The following is a 27,618-nucleotide window of genomic DNA, read 5'->3' on the forward strand; positions in this document are numbered from 1 at the left end:
TTATGTATAAATCTACCATAATATGTCCAGTATTTGTATGCTGAAAACTATAAATAATGATGTAAGAAATCAAAGAAGACCTAGCAAAAGACACATGGTGTTCATAAATCAGAAGACTCAACAAGTAATGATGTCAATTCTCCTCAAATTGATCAATAGATTTAATGAAATTCCAATAAAATTCATTGCAGGATTTTTACATAGATATAAATAAGCTAATTCTGAGGTTTTTAAGGAAAGGCAAAACATTTCATATAGCTAAAATTATTTTGAAAAAGAAGAGTAATTTTAGAGGAGTTACATTCCTGATTTTAAGACTTACTATTTACTACGTAGCTACGCTGATCAAGACAGGGTGGTATTGGCAAAGGCATAGACAAATACCAATGGATCACAACAGAGAATACAGAAATAAACCCACACAAATGTGGTCAATTGATTTTTGACAATGGTGCAAAAGAAATTCAGTAGGAAAAGGATAGTCTTCAGCAAATGGTTTTGGAGTAATTGACATTGATATACAAACAGAAAAGAACTTTGACTGAAACCTAACCTCAAAATGTATCAAAGATCTAAATGCAAAGTGTGAAACTACAAAACTTTTAAAAGAAAACATAGGAGAAAATCTTCGGTGTCTGTGGTTACACAAATGGCTCTTAGACATGACACTAAAAGCATAATCCATAAAAGAAAAAAATTGATAAATTGGTCTTCGTCAAATTTAAAGGTTTTACTCTGTCACTATTAAGAAAATGAAAAGACAAGTTCCATAGCTGGAGAAAATATTTGCAAAGACCATATCTGACGTGTATCAAAAACATATAAACAATATATGGTATAAAGAATTCTCAAAACAGAGTAGTAAGAAAACAAACAGCCCAATTAAAAAGTGGATAAAAGACTTGAACAGACCAAAGAGAATATACAGAATCCATGTAAGCACATGGAAATATGTTCAGCATCATTAGTCATTGGGGAAATGCGAGTTAAAACCATGATGAGATCTGCTACACACCTACTAGAATGCAAAAATTAAGAGACTGTGGATGAGAATGCAGAACAACTGGAACTCACATACATTGCTGGTGGAAATGGAAAATGGTGCAGCTACTCTGGAAAACAGTTTGGCAGTTTGTTACATAGTTAAACATACACCTACAGAGTAATGAAGACATTCCAATCTTGTACATGAATGTTTACAGAAGCTCTATTCATAATCGTCTGAAATTGGAAATAACCCAAATGTCCTCCAAGGGTGAATGGATAAATGAACTTGTACATCTGTGTGATGGAATATTACCCAGCAATAAATGAATGGGAATGTATACAACTTGGATGAATTTTTATACTGAGTGAAAGAAGCGGGTTTCAGAGGTTACTTACAATATGATTCCATTTATGTGATATTCACCAAAAGTTACAATAGTATTAATGAAGACAAATCAGTGGTTGCCAGGAGTTAGAGGTGAGGGGAAGGTTTAACTATAAAGGGATTGTAAACGAGAGTTTTTTGAGTGACTGAAGTGTTACCTATCTTGATTCTTGTAGTGATTCCATGACTCTATACATGTGCATTCATAGGACTATACACCAAAACAAAAAATTGATTTTACTATATTATAATTTAGAAAATAAAATATAAAAAATATTTTTATACTGAAAATAAAAAATCCTGTCATCATGGAAATTAAAGTATAGTAGGAGAAGAGTAGAGACAAGACAATAAATAAAATAGATAGGGAAACCGAGGGGGGCGGGCCGGAGCCCGGCGGCGCGGCGGCGCCCGCCGAAACTGAAGGTGGTTCCGAGGCGGCGGTGCTCCGGGTCCGAGGGGCTCCAGCGAAACGGCGGCGGTGGCCCCCGAGGCCCCTGAGGGAACTGAGGACGAAGCCGTGAGGCGACACCGCGGCGCGGCCCCCCCCAGCGGCCGTGCGCGGAGTAAAGCAAAAGAGAATGAAAGAAGTAGACAATCTTGAAAGTATAAATGAAGAATGGGTTTATGAAACAGGTTCTGACAACCAACCTCTTAGTGACAACCAGCAAACAGATTGTGAATATTTTGTTGACAGCCTTTTTGAGGAAGCACAGAAGACTGGTGACAAATGCTTGTCACCCACTGAAGAAAAGAAACAGGGAATTACCTTTAGAATTACAGGGAATTTTTGATAAAGAAGAGTTGGATGTTAAAGTTGAAGATAAAAAAAATGAAATATGTGTGTCAACGAAGCCTGTATTCCAGCCGTTCTCAGGCCAGGGTCACAGATTAGGAAGATTCCAGCAAACAGATTTATGATTTACAAAAATCTTCCTAAAAGTGCCACACCAAAAATTATTTCTAAAGCAAAGAGTATTGAAGTAAAGAATAAAAATAATATGTCTGCTGTCCCGCTTAACAACTTGGAACCTATCACTAATATACAGATCTGGTTAGCCAATGGGAAAAGGGTCATCCAGAAATTTAACATTTCTCATAGGGTAAGCCACATCAAAGACTTCATCGAAAAATACCAAGGATCTCAGAGAAGTCCTCCCTTTTCTCTGGCCACAGCTCTCCCTTTCCTCAAATTGCTAGATGAAACGCTCACACTGGAAGAAGCAGATTTACAGAACGCTGTCATCATTCAGAGACTCCAAAAAGCTGCTGACCCTTGTAGAGGACTTTCATAGCATTGATTTTTGATAGACTAAGTGGAAAACTTGCAGAGAAATGATGGTTATAAATGGTCATGCAAACAGAGATGGGGGAAAGGAAAAGTCAGATTCACTGGACTTTGATTCAAGTACTATTTAACTCTCTTCTGATGAGAATTCTTAAATAAGTACAAGTTAGCACAGTAAAATATGACTGGAAACCATATCCAATGTACTTTTTCCAAAAGGCTGCTCAGAGAGAAAAATATACTTATTTTCAAAACCAATTAAATCAATATAAGGTATATTAACTATATCATTTAGAGTCTTAATACGGTGTACATAGCCAAATACATTCACACTGTCATTCTCAAATCAATATTAGCTTCCCAAACAGCAGTGATTTATTAAAATGTTAGCTGTTTCAGATTTTAAATATGGCAGTAAATTTAAAAATTACACATTGCAAATTAAAAGTATCAATATAATTCTTTACAACAGAGATGGGATGGGATGATACTGTTTTCACCCCAGCTATGCCTAAACTTCATAGTGTTCTAATCTTTATTCTCTCATGGCAGGATATTCTCAAATATTAATTTGGCAACAGTATGTAAGATGTATTTTCATTTAAGAATAAAATTTTCTAGCTTAGTATAATTCAATATTATTCTGCCTACTCACATTTCTACATTTTCTAAAAATATAATTTTTAAAAAATTATTCTCTCCCCAGAAACATTTCTATTTTATTTTATTTTTGAAAATTATGGCTTTGTTTTTAACTTACATTTGCCGTTAGCCATGTATCTGCCACCACTTAGACGCTAATGTGCATACTGTCACATTACTAATTAATGACTATTTTTAAAACTATCATGTAAAGTATGGTTTTCCATTTCATTCATCAGAGTCAACCTATGTATACATTAAAGGATGATTTATTGCATTCAGATGTCACCAAAGAAAACATGCTTTGTTACTTAGACTTTTAACAAAACCAGTTAGACTTTGATATTTCACTGTCAGATTAAATTCCTTTGCCTGAAAATCCTAAGTTTAAGAAGCTTTTTTGCACATGGCCTATTGAATTAGATTTGAGGTGGCTTACTCATTCTGTGCCAAGGAACTAAGTGGCCCAGGCCTGTGAATCAGTGTTCATGCACGCTGGGTATATCCACCAAAGCAGCAGTTCTCAAATTTTTGGTCACCAAGACCTTTTATTTATGTAGGTTATATCCATCAATTATATATTAGAGATTAAAAGTTAAAATTTTTGTTCATTTAAAATAATAAACACATTACATGTTAACATAATATTTTAATGAAAAAAAAACTTTTCCAAAATATAAAAAGCCTTATTGAGAATAGTGGCATTGCTTTCCATTTTTGGAAATAGCTTTCCTGTCTGGCCTAACATAGGCAGGTGAATTCTCATATCTGCTTCTATAAAACCTGCTGCAGTTTCACACACCATTATTCTCTGGAAAAAACGCCACTGCATACTCATAAGAGAGCAAAGAAAGCAAATAACGTTTTAATGTGATGATGAAACTAGTTCTGATTTCAAAGACCCCCTAAAGGGTGTCAGGGACCTCCAGAGGTCCCCAGATCCCACTTCTGAGAACCACTGGGGAAGCTTTTCAAAAATGCCAGTTCCTGCCATCTTCCACACACATTCTGATTCATTAGATCTGGGGTGGGTCCCAGATCTCAGCGTTTTTTCATATCAGGTGAATTTAGGTATGTGGTCAAAGCACCATTCTCTGGGAAATGCTAAGGTTCCACCTTGGCAAAGTAAAACCTGTGCTCTTAACCGGGGGCAGTGGAAGACTCCCCAGTGAGATGGGGCTGCTAGACTTCCAAGTTTTGACCCTCACCCCCATAATTTCCTCCTAGAGAGGTGGTTCCCCCTATCTGTGAACTAATCATGATGTAACCCTGTGCTTTATGTCCTATAGTACAGCTGAGACAAAGCTGGAACATTTAAATGAGGTTTTTACTAAAGGCTCAGGAATAACAAAAGGGAAATAAACACATAACTAGATGACCTGGCTTACGAGGTGTATCTTCTGTTTGCAGTCCATTTTTAAGATGCTTCCTTTTCTAGCTCCCAAACTTCCACATGGCAGAAGTCCATCTTTTTATTGGGAAGGAGGACAAAGGAGGGTCCTTTCTTTTGGTCCTTCAGAAATGAATAGGTACATAATAGAAAGTCAGTATTTATTGTCAGTAATATTTACAGCAGCCATAGGAGCCCCCTCTATAGTGTAAAAAAAAATAATTGTTCTTTAAAAAAATATGAGGGAAGGACAAAATCAATGAATTTATCCTTAAGATATGGAAAATAAGATGATTAATATATGTTCAGGAATCTCTAAGAAAATGTTTTGTAGAGGACTGTCATGAAGAATTATATAATTTTCATTTGAATTGTAATCAGTACATGACTCCATATATTTTCTGTATTCTCCTTGGGAATGTTCTACGTGTACATATATGAAAGCCTCCTTTGTGAATTTTTTGGTTTATAAATATTTAATCAGAAGATACAAAAAAAAAAAAAAAAATAGATAAGTAAGTCAAACAGAATGGGGATTGGATTTTAAAAATATGCTAATAGAGGTGCTTAGAGCCATTTTTTATGAACTTAAGAATGATTTGCTTATCAATTTTTTTTATATTGAATTAGCTGCTTAAAAATTAGCAGGAGCCCATAAAATCTATTTTAGCTTAAGAAGTTTAACATCCCCTATGCAAATTTGTTTTGCTGTTAATTTACTTTGAGAAAACTTTCTTCATAGATATATGAAAGCAAAATTCTGCCCAAGCTATAGAAATATTGTAAATTTAAAATAAGCTCTTTGACTGGATGTTCCAACTTTGGCAAAGAATTTGGCTGTGTGTAAAAATGAAAACTTAGATAACTATTCTTAAAGCCAATGGAGAGTTATTTTGAAAAACGATTTTAATTAAATTATTGTGTTGCCCCCTCTCAATCAGTTTGTATGCACAGAGACAGTCTTTGGACAAAGCATTTCATTCTGTGCCTCAGTTTTCTGGCAGCTGATGTACTTCCTGGGACGTATTGGCATGTATATGGCATACATATTTAAACACAGGCTTAAGGCCCTTGAAGAAGAATACCAATATTTGCAAAGTTTTGTTTTCTTTCTTAAAACCAAATATATATTTTTCTCATTTCACAATTTGAACCCTGATGAAGAAAACCTCAGAAACTTGATTAGGGGATTTAAAAATATTTAAGGTTAGAAAAATGTCTATGTGGCAGGAAAGAAGGAAGAAAGATGACTTTATACTCTCTTTTTAACTTGGAAAAACCACATCAAAGAATGAAAGGAAATTTAATCATAGATGTCAGTGTTTGAAGGTTCTAAGAAAAACCATGTGGAAGAAGAAATATGGACATACCTTTAGCCCCTTTGGAAGATAAAGATATCGTGAAGTATATAAATTTCTACCACTTTGGAGAGCTAGTATATATGATTTAGATACAGTTGTCCTAGGAAAGCTTAAAGCAGTTCTTCAGTAGAAAATAATATTCATGCTTGTTTCTTTCCCCTAAAAAAAACTACTCATTTCAATATACATATTTAAATAACAATAGAAACATTCTTTAAAACATGTCATTGTATTGTTATATTTGAACAATAAAAAGGAAAGGTGCATACGTATATTGTATATGAACAGTTAAACACTGGCTACTTAGAAATCTGTACAATTAAACATGTACATGTATGTAAGTACATAGTTTGTTTGGAAACCAATTTAATAAACATGTTTATTAACTGATAGCCCACTTTACAATATTACTGCTTATAAAAGTAAACTTCTGTTAAACAGCATACTTACAATATTTGCATTTACTGAGCAAGAACTAATAGTAACAATTTCTGTGTTAACACAAAGATCTGGGCAGCTTATTTCAAGCATAGTTTATAATCATGCTTTCTAAAGATAAACTAAAGACTGCAAAGTGTCATGTCTTCTTTCAGATAGTCTTTCCTTAAATATTTTTGTTGTCATTTCTATAATATGTAAGACCCTGGAACTTCTACATAATAGGAAAAAAACTATGTCATATTAGGTGTGGATGTAAAACATGGTGTGGAAAAATTTTGAAAAATTGTCTGTGTGACAATAAATGGAATAAATGGTTGAATTTCAGAATTTCTTTGGGGTCAGACTTTGGTGAGGAAGGGTCCCAGTTTGACCCAGACCACAAGGATAGAAGCTTCCTGGCCATAATCAGTGTGGTGATTTGGAGCTATGTACCCCAGAAAAACATGTTCTTAAACGTAATCCATTCCTGTGGGTGTGAACCCTTGTAAATTGGAATTTTTGATGAGGTTATTTCAATTAAGGTGTGGCCTAAGATGGATCTTAATCAGGATGGGTCTTAATCCTATTTCTGTAGCCCTTTATTAGCAGAATGAAATTTAGACATACAGAGGAGAAAGCAACAGGAAAAAACGGAAATTCAGTGGAATCTGGAAGAGAAAGGAGAAGCCAGGCAAGGCCGCCATATGTGTTGCCATTTGACAGAAAACCCAAGGACCAAGGATTGCCAGCAGTCAGCGCCAGAGTGCCACAGTCTTCTGGCAGAAAGCATCGCCTTGATCTTGGACTTCTAACCTCAAAACCACGAACCAATAAATTCCTGTTGTGTATTGGAATCCATTGCATGGCATTTACTTTAGCAATGAGGAAACTAAAACAGATGGCAATAGTTTCTAATAAAGGGTCTTAGCATATAGAAAATGCAAAGACTAGCTTTTATTCTGTCCGTTGATACTCAAACGGAGTGTCCGTGTAAGTAACGTTTCAGTGTCACTAGAGAAATTTAGTACTTTCTTTTCTTTCAAACATTATTAGCCAAGTATTAAAAGTAAAACCTTGAAAATTAAATGTTCTATTGGATCATAGTTTTAATATGCATTCGAATTTTTCCTTGTTCTGAATGTTAAAGCATTTCAACCATGGTTGCTTTTTAAGTTCACTCTGGGTTATTTTTTTTTTTTTCCTTTTAAATTGTTAACAAAAAATTTTCAAAGACAAAAATGAACAAAGGCCAGTAGGCTGATACGTGCTGTGAAGCCAGGTAGGAAGCTTAACTACTTCCACTATAGCATACTTTGTAAATGTGTTTCTGAAACCCTTAAGGTAAGACAAAAAAAAAAAAAAAAAAAAAAAAAAATTTGACAATTGTCAAGGATGGTTGATTTTTAAGGCTTAACTATCTGAGCAGTGTTCATTTAAAATAACATATGAGTCTCAATCAAAATGATCTAAGCTGAGCAAACTGCCACTTTGTCCTTTCCTTTCAAGGAAGTCCTGTGGTGCTGCAAAATCTGTGAGAGTGAAATCTCTTTGGGTGGTACTCTTTATTCCTTTTGGGTAATATTTTTTTATACATAACTTTAAAACATTCAAGCTTATTGGAAACCTTCTTATGAGAAAATTTCCCAGGCAAAGAGTCTGACTTTAGTTTTCTTCTTTGTCATCAAAATACAGGTCCATGTGAAAGAGTGTAAAGTAAAGGTGCTATTTACCTTTGGGAATCAGATTTTTCTGTCGGAGGAGTCAAGGCCTTCCAGGCCAGTTCCTGCTGTGCGGAGGGCTGGGATCCGATACAGCCTTTGTGTTGCTAGGACTGAGGCGTGGCCTGAAGCTGCCGGCCTCTGGGGTGGTCGTCAGGAGTCCAGATCTCAGGGCAGCTGCTTTGCTGCACTAGGTTTATGCAGTGTGGATCCTGCCTTCCCAGCATTTGCTGATCCCCTCAGAGAAAGTGAGGTTCTCCCAAGGGATTTCTAGGCACAATCTCCTCTGGAGGACAACTCCTGATGCTTCTACCTCAGTCAGTCCAGTGACTTCACCTTACGAACCCCCAAAGTGTGAAATGATCATGGTTATTCCGTAGAGAAATGCCTTGATATCTCCTACTTTATTGTGACTTCTTAGCACACATCCTTGCTTCTGGTTGAACTGAAAATTCTCCAGAAACAACAATAACAACAGTTTTCTGATTGTTTTTTGTTCTTTTAAACCTTTACTTTTGGCTATTCTAGCAGCACGGCTTCAGAACTCTAGAATCATGAGAAAGCACAACCAGAATGCATAAGCATTACCCAAATCCATGAGCAGACATTTTTAAATGATTCTCATAAATGTTTTAAATGTGTTCTCAAACAGCTCTGACCTCCTCATAGGTAATTTCATTAACAGTACTGGGCTTTGGTTGCTTTTTACTGACTTGTTGATTTAGGAACCAGCTGCCTTCTAGGAAATTGTGATCCAAAGCTGTAAAAACAGACCACAAATATGTCAAATGCATGAGTAGGATTTGGGAAACTTGATTTGTCCTGTGATCCAGTCTGGGTTAAAGGTTTGCGCTATTTGAAATTACTAACCTGAGAGAAGTCGTTAATAACACCCCACCCCCCCAATAGTTTATCTGTGCATGTATGTGTGTTATGTTGTGTATCTGTAATTTGATCCCACGTCCTTCTCCAGTTTTATGATTATAAATTCTGTGTTCCATCTCTGGAATGTTATCCTTAACATTCTCTGTATCTTAGGCAGGATCAGGGAACCTGCATTATCTTGGATGCTATTTCATTAAAGAAAAATTTAAAAATAATAGTGGAAAGAAATGGGGTGAGTAAAATAAAATAATTTGGAAGAAAACCGAGTAGAGTGTGGGAAGTGATCGATGGAGGTATGCAGTGGAGATTAGGGAGCAAAAGAGAGGGTGGCCTAAGCAACAGGGTGGTGTAGGAGCCTGTCAGAGAAAGTTCTTCAAAGAGATGCTAGCTCAGATCATACTAGTCAGGTGAAAGTGAGCAGGTAGAAAAAGGTGTTATACTCAAAGGGAATGTGTAATAAAAAAAAGTCTGTGATTGAGAAAGAGATATTAAATATTTTTATTTATTTTTAACTTACAATAGTTAGTTCTCATTTCTCAAAAGGGGTTAGGAGTAGAATAGCTGAACTATGAAAGTGGAATTAAGGGGTCCTCTGAGAGGACTGTGGTTGTTTCTAAGGCAGTGAATTCTGCAACCAGTATGAGATATACATGAAAGGTCTGGAATTGTTCATAAAAGCATACAGAAATTTTGAAAGAAAAAAAATTTAGAATAAAATAAAATAAAATTTTATGAACTTAAATTTTACTTGTTATTTCCTGATGAATTTATGGAAGAAATAAAAGTGTATCAAAACCAGGCTGTAATTTCTTCCTTTTCTAAATATGCTCCTTTTTCTCTATTGTCCCAGTCTCTCTTATGTATGAGTGGTTCTTGAAGTGTGGTCTTAGGACTAGCACCATGAGCATCAACAGAAAAATTGTTCATAATGCAAATTTTTGAGCTCCCTCCCCCCAACATACTGAATCAGAAACTCTGAGCATTAGGCTCAGAAATCTATATGCCTTTTTTTAACTTTTTAAGAAACTGTCAAACTGTTTTCTAAAGTGGTTGTGGCATATTACATTCCCAATAGCTGTGTATGAGAGTTCCATTTACTCTAATTCCTTGCTAACACTTAATATGTTCTGTCGTTTAGGTTTTCTCCATTCTACTCGGCATGTGGTAGTATCTAGATGTCATTTTAATTTGTATTTCCTTAATGACTGTTCCAATTTGTTAATGCTACCATTATGCAAAATACCAGAAATGAATTAGTTTTTATAAAGGGGGTTTATTTGGTTACAAATTTACAGTCCAAAAGCTATAAAAGTGTCCAAATTAAGGCATCAACACAAGTATACCTTCACTGAGAAAAGGCCATTGGTGTATGGAAAACCTCTGTTAGCTGGGAAGGAACGTGGCTGGCATCTGCTGATCCAGGGTTGTGTTCCAGCTCCTCTCTTAGCTCCTGTATGTTCTTGGTTCTTTCTCCCAAGTTGCTTCTCTCTAAGTGCCTGGGGGTCCTGTCTTAGCATAACCTGGAGCGAACTCTGGGCTTCATCTCTTAGCTAAACATCCTGTTGTCTGCATCTCCGAGCATGGCTATGCATCACATCAGCAAGCTTAACAGTTATGTTGTTTTGGGCCTGTGTGGCTCTTTTAAAGGACTCCAGTAAGCTAATCAAGACCCATTCTGAATGGGCAGGGCCACACCTCCATGGAAATAATCTAATCAAAATTATCACCTGCAGTTGGATGAGTCACATCTCCATGGAAACATCCTAATCCAAATATCCCACAAGATTGTATTAAAACATGTCTTTTGGAGGGACAAGATATATCCAAACTAGTACAATGACTAATGATGTTGAGCTTCTCATATGCTCATTACCATTCATATATCTTCTTCTGCTCATTTCTACATTAGTTTTTTCTTATTATTTAATTTTGAAGGTTCTTTATATATTTGAATACAAGTCCTTTATTAGATTTATGATTTGCTATATATTCTGCCAGTGTTAGCTTATTTTTTTCTTTTTCTTACCAATATATTTCAAAGAGCGTAAGTTTTTCATTTTGATGAGGTCTAATTTGTCAATTTGATCTTTTGTGGATTGTGCTTTTGGTATGGTATCTAAAAGGAAACCATTTTGACTAACCCAAAGATCACAGAATTTTTCTCTGACATGTGTTTCTTGTGGGCAACATATAGTTGAATCTTGTATTTTTATCCAATCTGACAAACTCTGACTTTCAATTGGGATATTTAGACCATTCATTTAATATGATTATTGATATGGTTAGGTTTAAATTTGCTGTTCTTTTCTATTTATCATATCTATTCTTTGTTTCCTTCTTCCTCTTTTAAATTTTTTGCCCTTTTTTGCACTGAATATTTTTATCAGTCCATTTTGTCTTCTTTTTTAGGTATATATAGCTATATAAAAACATAATAATAATTCATTTTATTTTTTGTTGTAGCAGTTACTTTAGTATTTATAGTATATATCTTCTATTTATTACAGATTACTTTCAAGTGATATTATCCAAGTTTGTATTATATTCAAACTTCACTTATGAGACAAGTATACTTCCTTATTTCCCCTCCTGACATTTATTCTATTGTTGTCATATGTAATTTTGCGTACCTTAGAAACCCACACAACATTGTTATTACTTTCGTTTAAACAGTAAATTATCTCTTAAAGAGATTTAACTAATAAGAAAATATATATTTACCATTGTAGTTACCATTTAAGATGTTCTTCACCCCTTTGTGTTAATTGTTTCCCTTCCGTATGAAGGATTGCCTTTAACATTTTGTAGTGCAGGTGAGCTACCAGTGAATTATTTCAACTTTTATATGTCTGCAAAACTTTTTTCCTGTATTGTTGTGGAAAATATATACTTAACTTAAAATTTACCATTTTAACCATTTTTAAGTGTGCAATTCACTGACATTAAGTACATTCACAATGACATGTAATTATCACCACTATTTCTAGAACAGTTTTGTCTACCCAAACAGAAACTCCAGTTAAGCAATAACCCCCCATTCCCTCTCTCCCCAGCCCCTGATAACTTCTGTTCTACTTTCTGTCTCTATGAATTTGCCTATTCTAGATAACTTGTATAAGTGGAATCATATAAAATCTGTCCTTTTACTTTTTGGCTTATATCACTTAGCATAATGTTTTCCAGGTTTGTCCATGTGGTAGCACATATCAGCTCTTCATTCCTTTCCTTTGGCTGAGTAATATTCCATTGTATGTATATATCACGTTTTGTTAATTTATCTCTTGATGGGCACTTGGATTTTTTCTACCTCTTGGCTATTTGGAATAATGTTTTTATGAGCATTGGTATGCAAGTATCTGTTTGAATCCCTGTTTTCAATTATATTTGGTATATACCTAAGAAGTAGAATTGCTGAGTAATGTGGTAATTCTATTTTTAACTTTTTGAGGACCTACCAAACCATTTTCTAAGATAGCTGACCAATTTTGCATTCCTATTAGCAACCCACCAAGGGTCCAAAATCTTCACATCTCAGCTAACACTTGATATTTCCATTGTTTTTGGTTTTTGCTTTCATTTTTATATAATAGCCATCCTCGTGGATGTAAAATGGTTAGCACATTATGGTTTTGACTTGTATTTCCCTAGTGGATAATGATGGCATTTTTTCATGTGTTTAATAGGCCATTTATTTGTATGTTCTTTGGAGAAATGTCTATTCAAGTCCTTGGCCCATTTTTAATTGGGTTGTTTTTTTCGTTGTTTTGTTTTGTTGTAGGAGTTCTTTGTGTTGTGAATATTAATCCCTTATGAGATATATGATTTTGCAATTATTTTCTCCCTTTCTGTGGTTATTTTTCCCTTTCTTGATAGTGGCTTTGATGCACAAAAATTTTTATTTGATGAAGTCCCATTTGTCCATGCTTTATTTTGTCGCTTGTGCATTTGGTGTTATAATTAAGGAACTGTTGCTAAATCCTAGGTCATGAAGATTTTTCCTTATCTAAGAGTTGTAAAGGTCATTTAGCAAAGATATTTTTACTGGGTATAGAATTATTGGTAGACAGGTATTTATTTCTCTAAATATGTTGCTCTGGGGTCATCTAACTTGCATTGTTTCCATTGAGATATCTGCTGTCATGCTTACCATGCTTCTGACTGCTTTTTAAGATTTTCTCTTTATCATTGCTTTGGGAAATTTGATTATGATGTGCCGTGATGTGTTTTTATTTATGTTTCTCAGGGTTGGGTTGGGGTTCTTAGAGCTCTTCTATCTGTAGGCTAAAAATTTTCATCAAATTTGAAATTTTTCAGGCATTATTTCTTTAAATATATTTTTCTGTTACCTACCTTCTCTCCTTTTACTTTGGGGACCACATTTATATGAATATTAGGTTTCATATAAATGTATGAAATTGTCCCACATCCCACTGATGCCGTGTTTATTTTTTCTTCTGTGTATTCCATTCTGAATAGTTTCTATTGCTGGACATTCAATTTCAGTAATATTTTCTTCTGCAATACCTAATCTGTTTTTAATTCCATCCAGTATCCTTTTCACATCACACATGGTAGTTTTTATCTCTAGAAGTTCAATTTAAAAAAAAATCTTCCTTGTTTCAACTTTTTCAACATATAAAATATAGTTATAATAACCGTTTTAATGTCCTGATCTGCTAATTCAAACATCTGGTTCAGTTTTGGGTCTGTTTCAATTGATTGATTTATCTCCTCATCTTTGTTTGTATTTTCCTGCCTTTTCTGTGAATGCTGAGTAACTTTTTATTGAATGTTTTGACATTGTGAATTTTATCTTGTTGTGTGCTGGATAATTTGATTCCTAATAATATTCTTGAGGGTTGTTCTGGGATTCAGTTCAATTAGTTGGAAACAGTTTGATTCTTTCTGAAGTTCTTTTTATGGTTTATAAGATAGACTGGAGCAGTGCTCTGTCTAGAGTTAATTATCCTTGCTGGTGAGTAAAGACCCTTTTGTGTATGCTTCCCAATTTCCCAGGAATTATGAGGTTTTCCAGTCTGGCTGGTGGGAACAGGCACTGTTCCTGGCCTCCTGTGAGCACTGGGCAGTGGCACCTCTAATTCTTTTGAATGATTATTTCCCCAGCCTTGGGTAGTTTGCTGATTAGTATTTGGCTGAAAACTTGAAGGGGACTATCTTCAGATCAGAGTTCTCTATCTGTTCAGTACTTTTCTTTTCTCCAATACTTTGTCCTGTGGGTTATAGATGCCTTGATCTCCTGGACTCTCGGCTATATCTCCTCAACTGAAGGAGTCTGCTGGACTCCACCTGATTCACCTTCTTGCACCACAGCCTGGAACCTCGCTCCAGGCGGTAAACTGGTACAATCATTGTCTTCACCTCATTTGTTTCTCAGCTCTCAGAGATTACTGTTTTTCTTTACCTCATTTCAGTGTTTTGCAAATTGTTTCATATATTTTGTTTATCTTTTGATTATTTCAGGTGGGAGGATAAATGTGGTTCCTGTTATGCCATCTTGGCTAGAACAGATTCTATCTTATTCTTGTTTTAAATATTGGAGCCTCTTGCACAGTGCTGGGAGGACAAGGCATTTATTGAGTACTTACTATTTGCCAGGTGTTTTTCTGAACATGGTACATGGACTAACTTATTTGTTCCTCACAACAATTCCAGGAGATAGATATTATTATTATTTGCATTTTGCAGATGCAGAAACTGAGGGGAAAATAACTGGCCGAAGGTTCCAGAGCCAATAAGTGTCAGAGCCAATATATCAGCACAGTTTGCCTGAACCAATCTCTTAATCTTGCTTCATAGAACTGCTATCTCATAGAAGACACTCACCCTGGGAAGGCAGCTGGTTATGGGTCACATCTTGTGCTTTAAATTCTAATCTCAGTTCTGCCACTCAAGAAAATCATAAAAACTTCCCAGGCCTCAGTTTCCTCATTTTTAAACCAAAAAACACCTTAAATCCTACCACAGAGAGTTCTGATGAATATGAAACAAAATGCCAAATTCAAAGAACCTAGCATAAAGCCTTTCCTCTTTACTAAAAACTAGCTGATTAACTATAACGTGTGGTTACATCCAAGATTTGAGAATCACCCACTACTGATAACAGAAGGATAAACTTTCAGTGTAACTCTGGTGAGACCATACAACAACTTCATTTTATTATTTATTTTTAATTACAATGTAAGGTAGTTTCCTTTTCAGAGAGTTTTCTTATTCTTCATCACATTTCATTTTTATAATCATGCTTGAAAAAAAAGAGCTATTTTTCTCTTTATTTTGCAAATGGAGAAACTGGAGAGTGGTCAGAAAATTCCAAAATTAGAAGGTGCCAGTGCCCAGGGCTCTTTTTTTTTTTTTTTTGCTACTTGAGCTTTCTGACTTGTTAGTTCTTTTTATACTGTAGGCAAAATGTCAATCAAAAGTTGACAAATGCTTGAGAACATCAGTGAACCTTTAAGTAGGTGCATTTATGTTCTGTATGCTAAATTAAGATCCAAATGAAGAATATTTTTCCAGTAAATGGACATTCATTTTGGTGAATGAATCCCTATGTTGCTAAGAATGACAGAAGTTTTTTGCTCTGGCTTTGCTGAAAATTAGCGTCTTGACTAGACTTACTTTCCAGAATGCCCTCAGACTCCAGCATGAGAGATGATGAAATACACAGTTGTGCAGAATTAGATTTTTCTTTCTCCTTCTAGACTTTGATATTGTATACATTTTTAAAGAACACCTTTAATCTTTATTTTTAAATGTGATACTATGTGGGTGATATTGGTGCATTTCTTTTTTATATGTCTGGAATTTGAACCTGCAGAAAATAAGAGTGCTGAAGTGAAATTGGCTCTAGACAGTTAATAAATTCTAAGTAAAGATGCATAATCAGCAAAGGGTGCTTTTTTAAAGTTTTTTTTTTTTTTTTTTTTAATAGGGTGGGCAGGGAGAACAGGAAAAAAATGTCTTTAGAGAATTGTTTTCTATCAATTCAGAAAATAGAGGAAAGCACTGAGCAATGCCCAGTGCTGGTTAGCAGATTGTCATTTTTAGGTTTGATGTTCCTTGGTTTAATTGTCTTTCATGTGAACAATAGCAGACACTCTCTGGTGTGCTATGCTAGCATGATAAAAGGGGGTCGTTCTTGCATAGCAATGCCTTTTTTTATTATTAGCATAAAAAATTAGCAAGCTGGAAGTCGTTAGAAGGAGTTCCACTGGCATTAATTGTAATGCAGCCTGAATTTGTTTGCAGACCAGTGCAGCAAGACAATAGCAGGGAGAAAAAAAGAACAATATTAATAGCCTTCTACTTATTTTATCATTTTAGTGGGCCTTAATAAGGTGTCTGCTGTCAACCGTAATTTATTGAAAAAAAAAAAAGACATGGTAATTGATGTATTGCAGTAAGCATGGATGAGGGTTCAACTTGATTAATGTATGAGTTGGCTTTTTAAGGCATTTTAAAAAGGCTTCTTAACTGGGTCTTAAGAGACTGGCACAAGCCCACTGTAAACTACCTCTTTGCAGTTGGAAAACAGCCTGACAGCTGCTGATGTCTCTTGTGGGTTTTTCTCTTTTTTTCTCTTTCTGATCAGAGAAAACTGAAGTAATATACTCCTTGTCAATAATTGCAGTGCTTAAAAATCTTATAAAGGGATTTTGACTCTTTTCTCCAGAGATAACTTTCCAAAGGTTAAATTAGTTTTACTTGTGTGTGCTTCACATATCACCACTTTCAATAAGGAGTGGATTTGGTTTTTAAATAAGCTGCTATTTTGCAGATTGATTGAACCTGGGCCCTTTTGGACATAAACTGTTTCGTTATCAGAGGTGAGCTTGGCCCAAAAGCAATTTCAGGTTTCAGGTCAGCTCAGTTTCTTCACTCTCACATGGGCTTGTATTCTTTCCAAAGTGTTTGTGTGTGTGTGTGTGTGTGTGTGTGTACGATGTGAAGAGAGAGGCAGAGACAGAGATTGATTAAGCAATTGGTAATTTCTATATGGAAAAAGTAAAGGACAGGATTCCCAGGGAATTTTTTTCCTTGTATCAGCCTGAGATACATTCATCCTTTTCTCCTTTTGCTCAATATATTGTATATCAACTCCACTCTATTTTTTTTTTTTTTAATAAGAAGCAGAGCAACTGAGTTATAATCCCAGGGGTGATATGATAGAAAAAAAAAAAAAAAAAAGAGAGAGAGAGAGAAGAAAATAGAAATAGTTTGCCTTATTTGGTGTCCATATGTGTCAACACAATGCCCCAGGTGGTAGGTCAACTCTTTTGATAATAATATAAAGAAAATATTTGAATAATTCCAAGTTGGCTGAAACTATCCCTGTGCAATGTTGAAGGAAGCACCTCATCGTTATTCAGCACCACTGCCTTAACTTGGATTGAAATAAAGTCCATGAACATGAGGGAGAAAATGAGCATGTGAGAATGGAAGGGAAACACGGACTGCACACAGTCCTGCGGATGGAGCCTCTTGCTCAACTGGATTTTCAGGTCCACCAGCAGCCATGAGGCATGTTCCACACGTGCATCAGCAGAAGCATCTCCACAGCTGGGCTTGTCTGGTTGGTTCACAGGTGTGTTGGATTATTTGTTAGTGGGGGGAGGGGGTGTGTGCGCAGGGACAACTGACTGGGTGGATTAAGTGCCAGTGTTTCACAGAGAGGAAATACAAATATTTACGTCCCCCAGAAAAAGCCATATTCTTCAATGCATTCTTGTAGGGGCAGGCGTATTAGTGTGGATTGGGTTGGAACCTATTGGTTCAGTGTCCATGAGATGTGACTCACCCGACTGTAGGTGATGAATCTGATTGGATAGTTTCCATGGAGGTGTGGCCCCACCCATTTAGCTGGGTCTTGATCAGTTTACTGGAGCCCTATATAAGCTCAGACAGAAGGAGCTCACAGCTTGCTGGAGCTGAGACAGACATTTTGAAGATGGCCATTGGAAGCTGATGCAGACATTTTGGAGAACACCATTTTGAAACGCAACCTGGGAGCAAGCAAACACCAGCCACATGCCTTCCCAGCTAACAGGTTTTCCGGATGCCAATAGCCTTTCTCTAGTGAAGGTACCCTTTGTTGATGGACACTATATGGCCTTAAGACTGTAACTGTGTAACCAAATAAACCCCCTTTTATAAAAACCAATCCATTTCTGATGTTTTGCATTCTGGCTGCATTAGCAAACAGGAACAGCCCTCTACTTGTAACATATTCAGACTTGCTGCATTGGCCGGTATCGTCGTCTTACCAAGTGAACGAAGCATTTTGTTTCCTGCTTCAGCTGACCACAAGTACTAACTTAAATTTTGAGTTTGTACAGTTTCCTTAGTCATTCAGAGTTTTACTTTTCTCATATGTAAAATGAAGAAATAATGGTACCTATAGAGATTTTTCTAAGAGTTGAATGAGATAATTCACGGAAACCTCTTACTCCAGAGTATGGCACCATATAAGCATTCAAGTCAGCAGCAAGAGCAGAAGCAACTTTAAGGGTTTAAAGACAGGGCTACTGTTTGTTGTTCTTTAGGTGCTGTTTCCAGAACCTGGCTTTTCCCCTAAGCCTTGTTATTGTTTGGGTCAACTTTAACAGGAGTGGTTTATGTCCAAATATCATACCAGTTGCCCTCGGGGCTCAAGAAATTTTGATAAAAAGGATGTTACCTTTTTTCCTCAGGACAAATTCTCCCAAATGGGTACCTGATATTGACCCACAGACTCATGTCTAACCTTCAGACGCTCCAGTCAGGAGTCTTCTGTTGGTACCTGGGTATTTTCAGAGAACAGAGAACTTCTAGAGGAGAGAGCAATCAAATGGCCATGTCTGGTATCCATCAGCCGAGACTATCAGATGGCTGTAAGTAGCTATCTCAGGCTCCATGTATACATTACCATTTCTACTATGTGCAATCTTTACTTCTTCCCCTGCCCTGAGAAATGGAAGTGGAAAGCATGAGTCTTCTTAGACTGGGTTGTCAATTAAATAGCATTTGAACAAATTGTAGTTAGTACCCACTGATGCTCAGACTTGTGCATACATTTGGGTATTGTTTTAGTTTCCTATCTGCTAAAAAAATACCATCTAATGGCTTAAACAATGAGATTTACTGGCTTATGGTTTTGAGGCTAGGAGAACTCTAAAACTGAGGTGTCAACAGGGTGACGCTTTCTTCTCAAAGACTGGCATTCCAGGGTTGGTTGCCAGCAATCCTTGGTCTTTGGTTTTTCGGTCACATGGAAGTGCACATGGTGGCATCTTCTCCTTTCTCTTCTGGGTTCTGTTGACTTCAAGCTTCTGTCTGCTCCCCATGGCGTCCTCTCTGTGTCCAATTTCCTTTGCTTATAAGGACTTCAACATTATTGGGTTAAGGCCCCTTCCTCACTCAGTTTGGGCACACCTTATCTATTAGCATCTTTAAAGGTCCTGTTTACAAATGGGTTCACACCTGCAGGACTGGGGGTCACCAACTGAACCTGCCTTTTGTTGGGGACATGATTCAATCCCCAACAGATGCCTACAAGGTATTTGCTAGATGCTGCAAGATGTACAAAGATGGATGAAACAACTCCTTGATCTTCAAGGGGGTTACAGTCTAACAAGACAAATAATTGGCCCTTGTGGCAGCTGCAGAAGCCTGACCCCCAGTTTCTTCACAAAATAATTTGTTGACATTTTATCTGAGTTTATCCACTATATCAGTGTTTGTGATAACACTGTTCTTCTAGAACATATGTTCTAGAAGGTATCAACAAACTTTTAAAAACTATAAATGGTAAAGAATATCTGATAAAAAGATAGCTAAGCAGTTGAATCCATTGAATTCATGTCATCAGGAAATTATCATGAAGTGCTTGAAAAGTAAGATGAAATAAAAGGATAAAAGCTAGAAATAGAGAACAAAGCAACTCAATTTGGAAGTTTACAAGAATGAATGTTTCACTGGAACTCAGGGGTATAGGGAATGACATCTGGAAGGATCAGCCAGTTTAACTGGTCTTTGAAAGGAAGGTAGAATGTGTGGATGAGTAAGTGTGTTTTTTTTGTGTGTGGTAAGTGAGTATGTGTGTGAGGGGGATCATTTAGGGTTCTGCAAAAGCATGAATAAAGACAAGGAGGTATGAGAAAGAGACAGAAAAAGGACGAGCTACAGTGAAAGTATGTGTAGAAACTGAATGGGAAAGCTAAATAGAAAGGTAAATTGAGGATAGAATATGAAAGATCTTGAAAGAGTTTGGATTTTATTATATAGGAACCTGGACCACTGAAGATTTTTAAGGTTGGGTTGACCTGATCCTCACTGGATATTTAGAAACTTAGTGGAAACATGGGTTGATAAGGCATAGAGTCCACTCTGAAAAGTAAGCCCAAATTTGGAGGATTTCTCATCTTCCATTGCTACCAGTCATCTGATGGTCCTGTATACACTGCTCCATGAAAGAGGTTTGATACTGTGCTGGTTCGGATATATTATGTCCCCCCAAAAGCCACATTCTTTAATGCAATCTTGTGGGGGCAGAGTGATCAATCCTTTTGATTAGGGTGTGACCTCTTGATTGAATGTTTCCATGGAGATTTGACCCCACCCATTCAGGGTGGGTCTTGATTAGTTTACTGGAGTCCTTTAAAGAGAGCTCACACAGAGAGCAGAGAGAAAAAAATACCCCAGGATATCTTTAGCCAGAAGACCCGGATGCTTGCTGATGCTTGGAAACACTTGGAGCTGCAGATGGAAGGATATCTGGAGTTGCTAAGCTGAGGAAACACAGTTGCTGAGAGAGGAGCTGAAACACAACCCAGGACCAGCAGACACAAGCCACGTGCCTTCCCAGCTGACAGAGATGTTCTGGACACCATCAGCCATTCTTCAGTGAAGGGATCCTCTTGTTGATGCCTTAGTTTGGGTACTTTTATGGCCTTAGAACTGTAAATTTGTGACCTAATAAATCCCCTTTATAAAAGCCAATCCATTTCTGGTATTTTGTATAATGGCAGCATCGGCAAACCGGAAGAGATACCGAACAAATGCGAGATTCTCTGCCCAATATGCGTAACAGCCAATCTATGACACCTGAGTTTCAAAAGGAGAAAGTGGTTATTGCAGCAAAGGAAACAGAACAGATATGGCCCAAGGATCTAAAAATCAGTCTCCCCAAGTCTAAGGATTCTAGGGTTTTTATGGATTCAAACAAGGGGAGATGAATTGTTACCATTATATTAACAAGTATAAGAAACTACAATTTACAAATGTAAAGAAGTGGAGGTATGCTGAGACTAAGCTATCCATTACAAGACAAGTCAGTAGTTAGTTCTGAGCTGACCAAATTTCCTTCATTAACATTAGGGGGTTACCTTTGTGATTATAAGACTGTAAGGGGCACATGGTAGGCCAGTCCCAAGGTTTTTACAATTTGCAATTCAGTGGCTTTCAGTAATTTCAAGTAGTATATTTCTACTACAATATAATAGAAAGTAAGAAAAAGGCATCCATATAATGATTCAGACATCATAATCGTTTGTCAAATCTGAATTTCTCAGTTACAGATTTGTCTGTTTTTTACTTTTAACTTGATTCAATTCTTTAGCATACTATATGCTTGCTAAGGAATAAACATTTTTGATATGTGTTTATATTCTTGACTAAGATGTCGAATACTACAAAGTTTGGGAACTGGCTGCAAAGGGAAGGTGTTCTAATGGATTTAGATATTAGGCTAACGGCATTTCTCTAAAATCTCATTATTGCAAGTATGTAGTATTTCATCATATATGGATAGTGCCTGGTGCAAACAGTCTTCTGCTACCTAGAAAAATGAGTGGGTCCATGGTCAGAAGCACTCAACTATATTTCAAGAGAATACACCAAGTAAATCTTGCTCTAGAAAGTCAGAAGGTAGGGCTGGATGGAGTCTCATTTCTAAAGGTAAATGTCCTGACTTTGGATTGGGCTCTCAGCAATTTGGAGGGACCTCAGTTTCTTAATTTGAAAAAATCAAATTATTCACCTAAATTTATTTTTGCTTGACAACTCTATGATTTTTTGAGAATCCCATAAATCCAATTTTATTCAAAATTCAGTGTAATTTTTAACCTATTAGTACCTGCTTACCTCTGTTCAGTATTTTCCTATATTAAGAAAATCAGTGAAAGGAAATATTTTCTTGCCTTCCAGGAGGTAACAATCTCATTGCAGAAATAAACCACAAAATAGACTGAATTGCCAAAATATGTATAATAAAGAAAGTTCTTAGAAGATAAATGTGTTATTTTTTATAATTATATCAGAAATCTTGATCTTGTTGGTAATCTGTGTACCATGATTTCTAGTCCGAGGAATTTCCTATAAAATGCCCTACTCATCATTGGTGTGCTCATTTTCTTATTAACAAATATTCTTTCTTCCTTAACGTCCTTTTAAGAGAGAGTGCCAGGAGACCAGTATGTATCTGTGGTATCTATGAAGAAGCCAACATTTACCACTAATCCCTTTAGAGCTGGTGACTGATGAATTTCAGGGATGAAGGACTCAGATGAAACATAATTTTAAAGAAGGATTTCTTAGGTTACAAGTACCCAAGCATGAACAACCCTCTTGAGGAACTCATCTTTCCTCTTGGCTTAGAATCTTTGTTCATTTATCTGATAAATTCAGCAACAATAGATTCATCTAATTCTTTCTGGATTTTTGCTGTTTTTCTTTCTTACTGTCCATTATGAGCATCCGTTGTTGGGGTTTTGGGTCCTCTCTTTCTGACTGAACCATTCTGTGATTCTATATAATACTTTATTATTTAAAGTCAGAGTCACATGGGTCCAATGCAGATGATTGGTTTATCCTTCCTAAACACCAGCCTCCTGATGTTTGTTTGATAGGTCTTGTTTATTTCTATAATGTTCAGGAAAAAAATAAAAGGACCCTTAGCCAGGTTAGTAGGAGATGCACAGTTATGCAAGTTGGCAGGTGTGATTGTCAGGATTCTCCAGAGAAACAGAACCAACTAGATACATACTCTGTGTATGGGGATCAGCAATTCCGAATTCCATAGGACAGACCACAAGCTGGGATTCCCAATAAAAGTTTTGATGAATTCCCCAAAGGAAGGTGACTAGCTAAAGTAGGGATAGAAATCCTTCTTCCTCACTGCTGGAATCCTCAGTTCTGCCTTTAAGGCCTCCAATTGATTAGATGACTTCTGTCATCACTGAAGACAATTTTAGATGTAAACAGCCTTAAGATTTAATCAGCTGACTAATGATTTAAATCCACAAAATATCCTCACAGTAATAATCAGACCAATGTTGCTTGACCATTTATCTGGACACTGTAACCTGGCCAAGTTGACACATGAACTCAACCATCACAGTAGGCAAAGGTAGTTCTCTGCTAAATTGCTATATTTCAGAAATGATTCTGTTGCCAGAATCAAAGAAGAGCAACAAATTCATCTTGTTTGCTTAAGGGGTCATACAGACTCAGAACAGACAATTTTAGTAACGAGTAAACACTCTGAACAGTGAAGTTATTCATTCTTTGCAAAAAATTATCTTTCTAAGTAGGCATGGACCTTTGACCTTCCTTGATAGTCCTGCCAGGAATTATAAGAAGTCCAGAAAAATATGATTACATCACAATTTGTGATCAAGTATAAAATGCATTCAATGAAAGCAAAATACCATGTTGATGAAGAAAGTTTTACATACATCATGTTAATTAAGTAAACTGTGTATCTAAATACTTGCACACATTCCACACTTTCTACAAATTTTAGACCCAAATTACTGGAGGGCCACTTATTCAAGATAAGATAAAATATTCATCAATATTTCAGATTACAGTCTTCATAGAATACAGTACTAGTATCTAAGCATGCCTGTTACTTGAGGTATTTCCATATGGCTTTTTGTCCCTTTCATTCCTAGAAAATCTTCATCAATAGATTCAGTGAGAAGTATAAAACTAATCATCAATGTCGTTGTTTTAGATTCCTAGGCTATGCAAGCAAATACTGTGCAATGGGTTGGCTTAAATAATTGGGATTTATTTGCTTGGTTTTGAGACTAAAAGAAAGTATAAATCAAGGTGTCATCAAGGTGATACTTTTTTCCTGAAAACCAGTATTCTGGGGCTGGCTGCTAGTGATCTTTGGCTTCTCTGTCCCATGGCAAGGCACATAGCAGCATCTCCTAATCTCTCCCATCTCTTTTAGGTTCTGTTGCTGTCCAGCCTTTTGCTTCCTGTGGCTTTCTCTCTCTGTCTGAATTTTGTTCTGCTTGTAAAGGACTCCAGTAATAGGACTAAGACCCATCATGATTGGGCTGGGCCACACCTTAACTGAAGTAACCTCATCAAAAGTCCTACTTACAATGATTTCACACCCACCAGAATGGATTAGATTTAAGAGCATGTGTTTCTGGGGTACAACAGCTTCAAACTGCCGCAGTCATCAATTTTTCAGGCCCATTTTGGAAAACAATAAGACTATTTATTTCAGATTATAGGACAAGTTTAATTCCTGGGGGGAGCTGTTATATAATATACTCTTTTCATGTTAAATTATATCTTTAATTTTGCATACCTTGAAATGTCATCAGGAAATACATCTTTGATTATTGATCTAAAGGAGATAGGAGTCCAATTAATTACATAGTTATCAGAACAAAGATACACATTCATGTCTTATCAGTGTATCTCATTTTTAGCCTGTTTCCAGACATGGTGTAATTTCTAGATGAGAGCTTTGTTTTGCATCTACTACTGGAAAGTCAGACAGTAACTATATTTCTTTTGAGGATGCAAATGTCAATGAACTTAATGCCAGTCCACCAAAAGTAATATGTTCTTAACATTATGAATTCCTAAAATAGCTAATCAATTAATTTTTTCTTCTGAAGAAGAGGAAAGCTAACAGGTAATATTCATTACAGCGGATATTGATGTTGACAACATAGATTAGAAGGGAAAACCTAGCTTTCATTTAAAAACAATTTTGTAATTCATTTCATTTGAAACATAAAATTTAAAAAGTGTTTTTTTAAAGAAAATATTCATTTGGAATATGCTGATTATTTGGCCACCTACATTTTTAAATTGTGTATATATTTCTGTTTGACATTGCAGTAAATATATTTAGCTTATTTTAGGCATAATGAAATGTACTGTAAAACTGATAAAAGAAGTTTTTTCTTGTATACGGATGCAAAATAAGGTGCATTTCACCTTTCAGTGTCTCCACTCACTTAGAATGAAAATTTGTAACTGTAATTACAGATATTAATAATAAATCAGCCTCTGAAGGGAGAAACTTCATAAACTTCTTGCTACTGAAGGAGATACCATCGATGTGTACAGTTAAAAGGGTTGCGTCCTATTTTTAATACATGATACGATCTAAGAAAACTATAGTGAGAATGTCTCACTATGCTGTGTTGTTTGTGTAAGCCACTTCGAAGGAATCCAGACAGCCTGCTCGTGGAGAGGGCACTGAAAGGTCAACTAAAGCAACTGCCATTTCTCAATATTTGAAGAACGTTTTTATTTTATTTTATTTATTTTATTTTATTAATTAATCTGTTTCCCAAATAATCAAAATCAAAGCAAATTTTTATAGCGGATTGTTCCTGATAGCCAATGCTGAAATGAAACAGGAAGAATCCTTTTGCTCTATTGTGAGTAAACTCTGTTTGCAGATAAATACCTAACAAGAGCATTTCTATTCATTTGCTATCAAACTTAATATGAACAAGTGGAATTGAGTTCAGCCAAAGATAAATAAATAAATAAATGAAAGTCTCCTATAGGCTTTTAAATATTGAAAGATAATGATTTGTATAGCATTGTTATATAATACGTTTCTTGTCTTCGGTTGGGTGCATGTGACGAATTCCAGTTGATAAGACTCAGACTCTGGAGTCAGTTGTCTGGCTAGTTATTAAGATTAAGATAAGTACTAAGAATAAATGATACAGTGCATTGTACTACCTTTATAGGATTGGGCCACCTAGGATTCTGAGTATAAATAATAAATTAGTTCACCCCAACTCTCTTTTAAACCTGAGGTGAACACTGTAAATATTGGTGAAATATGATGGAAGCAGAGTATGAAGGTTACTTTTTTAATGGAAAATATTTTTAAATTACCCCCAATTCTAAAATATGTATAATGTGACAATATGTTTATAGAAAATAGATTTACTGTCTAATTTATTAATATATTGGTATTGAGAAATAAAGAGATCATTAATAAGTGGCAGTTCATATGAGAAAGGTGTTTTATCTTCATAAAATATGCCAGGTCAGAAAAATACAAGATATTTAAGCGCAGTTACGGGACTTTAAAATGAAAGATATATTAGTAAAAATATATTTCTAATGCATATTCAAAGCTAATATTGCCTACTAAATGCTTCTCACTAATTTTTCAAATAGTGAAAAAAGCACATGCACTGTTCTCTAAAGCTGATGGAATGTTATAGAGGCACACAAAACAGAGACAAATATTTTCTGAAGTTCAGTCAATGATTCACACTAAATATAGTAAATATGAGCTTTGTTGCAAATTGGTAGGCAACATTTCCAGCACAGCAAAGTTTAACTGTCTATGAGATTGCTGGAGGAGTGATAGAGAGGGGTAATTTAGCAAGTATACCATAGCAACATGCTGTGCAATGTAGAGCACTGGGTAGCTATTAATTTTTGTTAATGAATTTAAAACTAGATGTATGGAAATGGTTATATGAAATGTATACACTGCTAAACAGTTAACTAGTCCTTAGGGCTTAAGCTTTAATTATCTGTGTGTAAATCATTTTGAGCAAGGCAACCTAATGAGTCAAAAAAAAAAAAAAAAAAACTAGGAAATTCAGATCTAGCTTTGTGATGACTGCTAAACAACAAGCCAGATACTCCAACTGCAGGTAAAGAAAAGGACCTCAAATCTGCAGAGGGGCCCAGGCCTCTTGTTAGCCTGGGTTATGTTGCTTGCTGCCTTTCCTAATCCCACAACCATACCTGGCAGAAGAAATGGCCATGTACTCTGTGTGCTTCTGGGTATTTTCCTTATTTTCCTGCCTTGGAGTTGCCATTCTCAGTCCTCCTACTCCAGCGGTTCTCAACTGGGGGGCAATTTTACTGTCGAGGGGACATTTGGTAATTTCTGGAGACATTTTTGGTTCTTGTAACAGGGCAGCTGCTACTGGCCAGGGATACTGCTAAACATCCTATGATGTACAGCATAGCCCCCCAAAGAGGGAATTATCAGTAGTACTGAGGTTGAGAAACCCTGGGTTACTCCAACAATTTGGAATAGTATTTATTTATATGTGTGTGTGTGTATATGCATGTCTGTATTTATAATACCTATACCTATATCTACATGTAGGAGCTACAGAAGGAGGCAAGAATGGAGTTGCCACCCTTCTGTTCTCTGAACATCTCCTGCTTTGGAGCCTGAGAGGGCGCAGCCACTGCCAGTGTTTCTTGCCAACCAGTTGCCCAGTGTCTGTGTATGGACCTTC

General features: G+C 36.1%; 1 protein-coding gene and 1 pseudogene across 8 annotated transcripts in view; both read left to right on the forward strand.

Moving 5' to 3' along the window:
• Nucleotides 1-27,618, forward strand: part of ESRRG (estrogen related receptor gamma) — a 654,513-nt gene that overhangs the window by 253,335 nt on the left and 373,560 nt on the right. The window lies entirely within an intron of this gene.
• On the forward strand, nucleotides 1,558-5,113 carry LOC119525144 (annotated as a pseudogene).

Source organism: Choloepus didactylus, chromosome 2 (genome assembly GCF_015220235.1).
Source record: "Choloepus didactylus isolate mChoDid1 chromosome 2, mChoDid1.pri, whole genome shotgun sequence".
Taxonomy (NCBI): domain Eukaryota; kingdom Metazoa; phylum Chordata; class Mammalia; order Pilosa; family Megalonychidae; genus Choloepus; species Choloepus didactylus.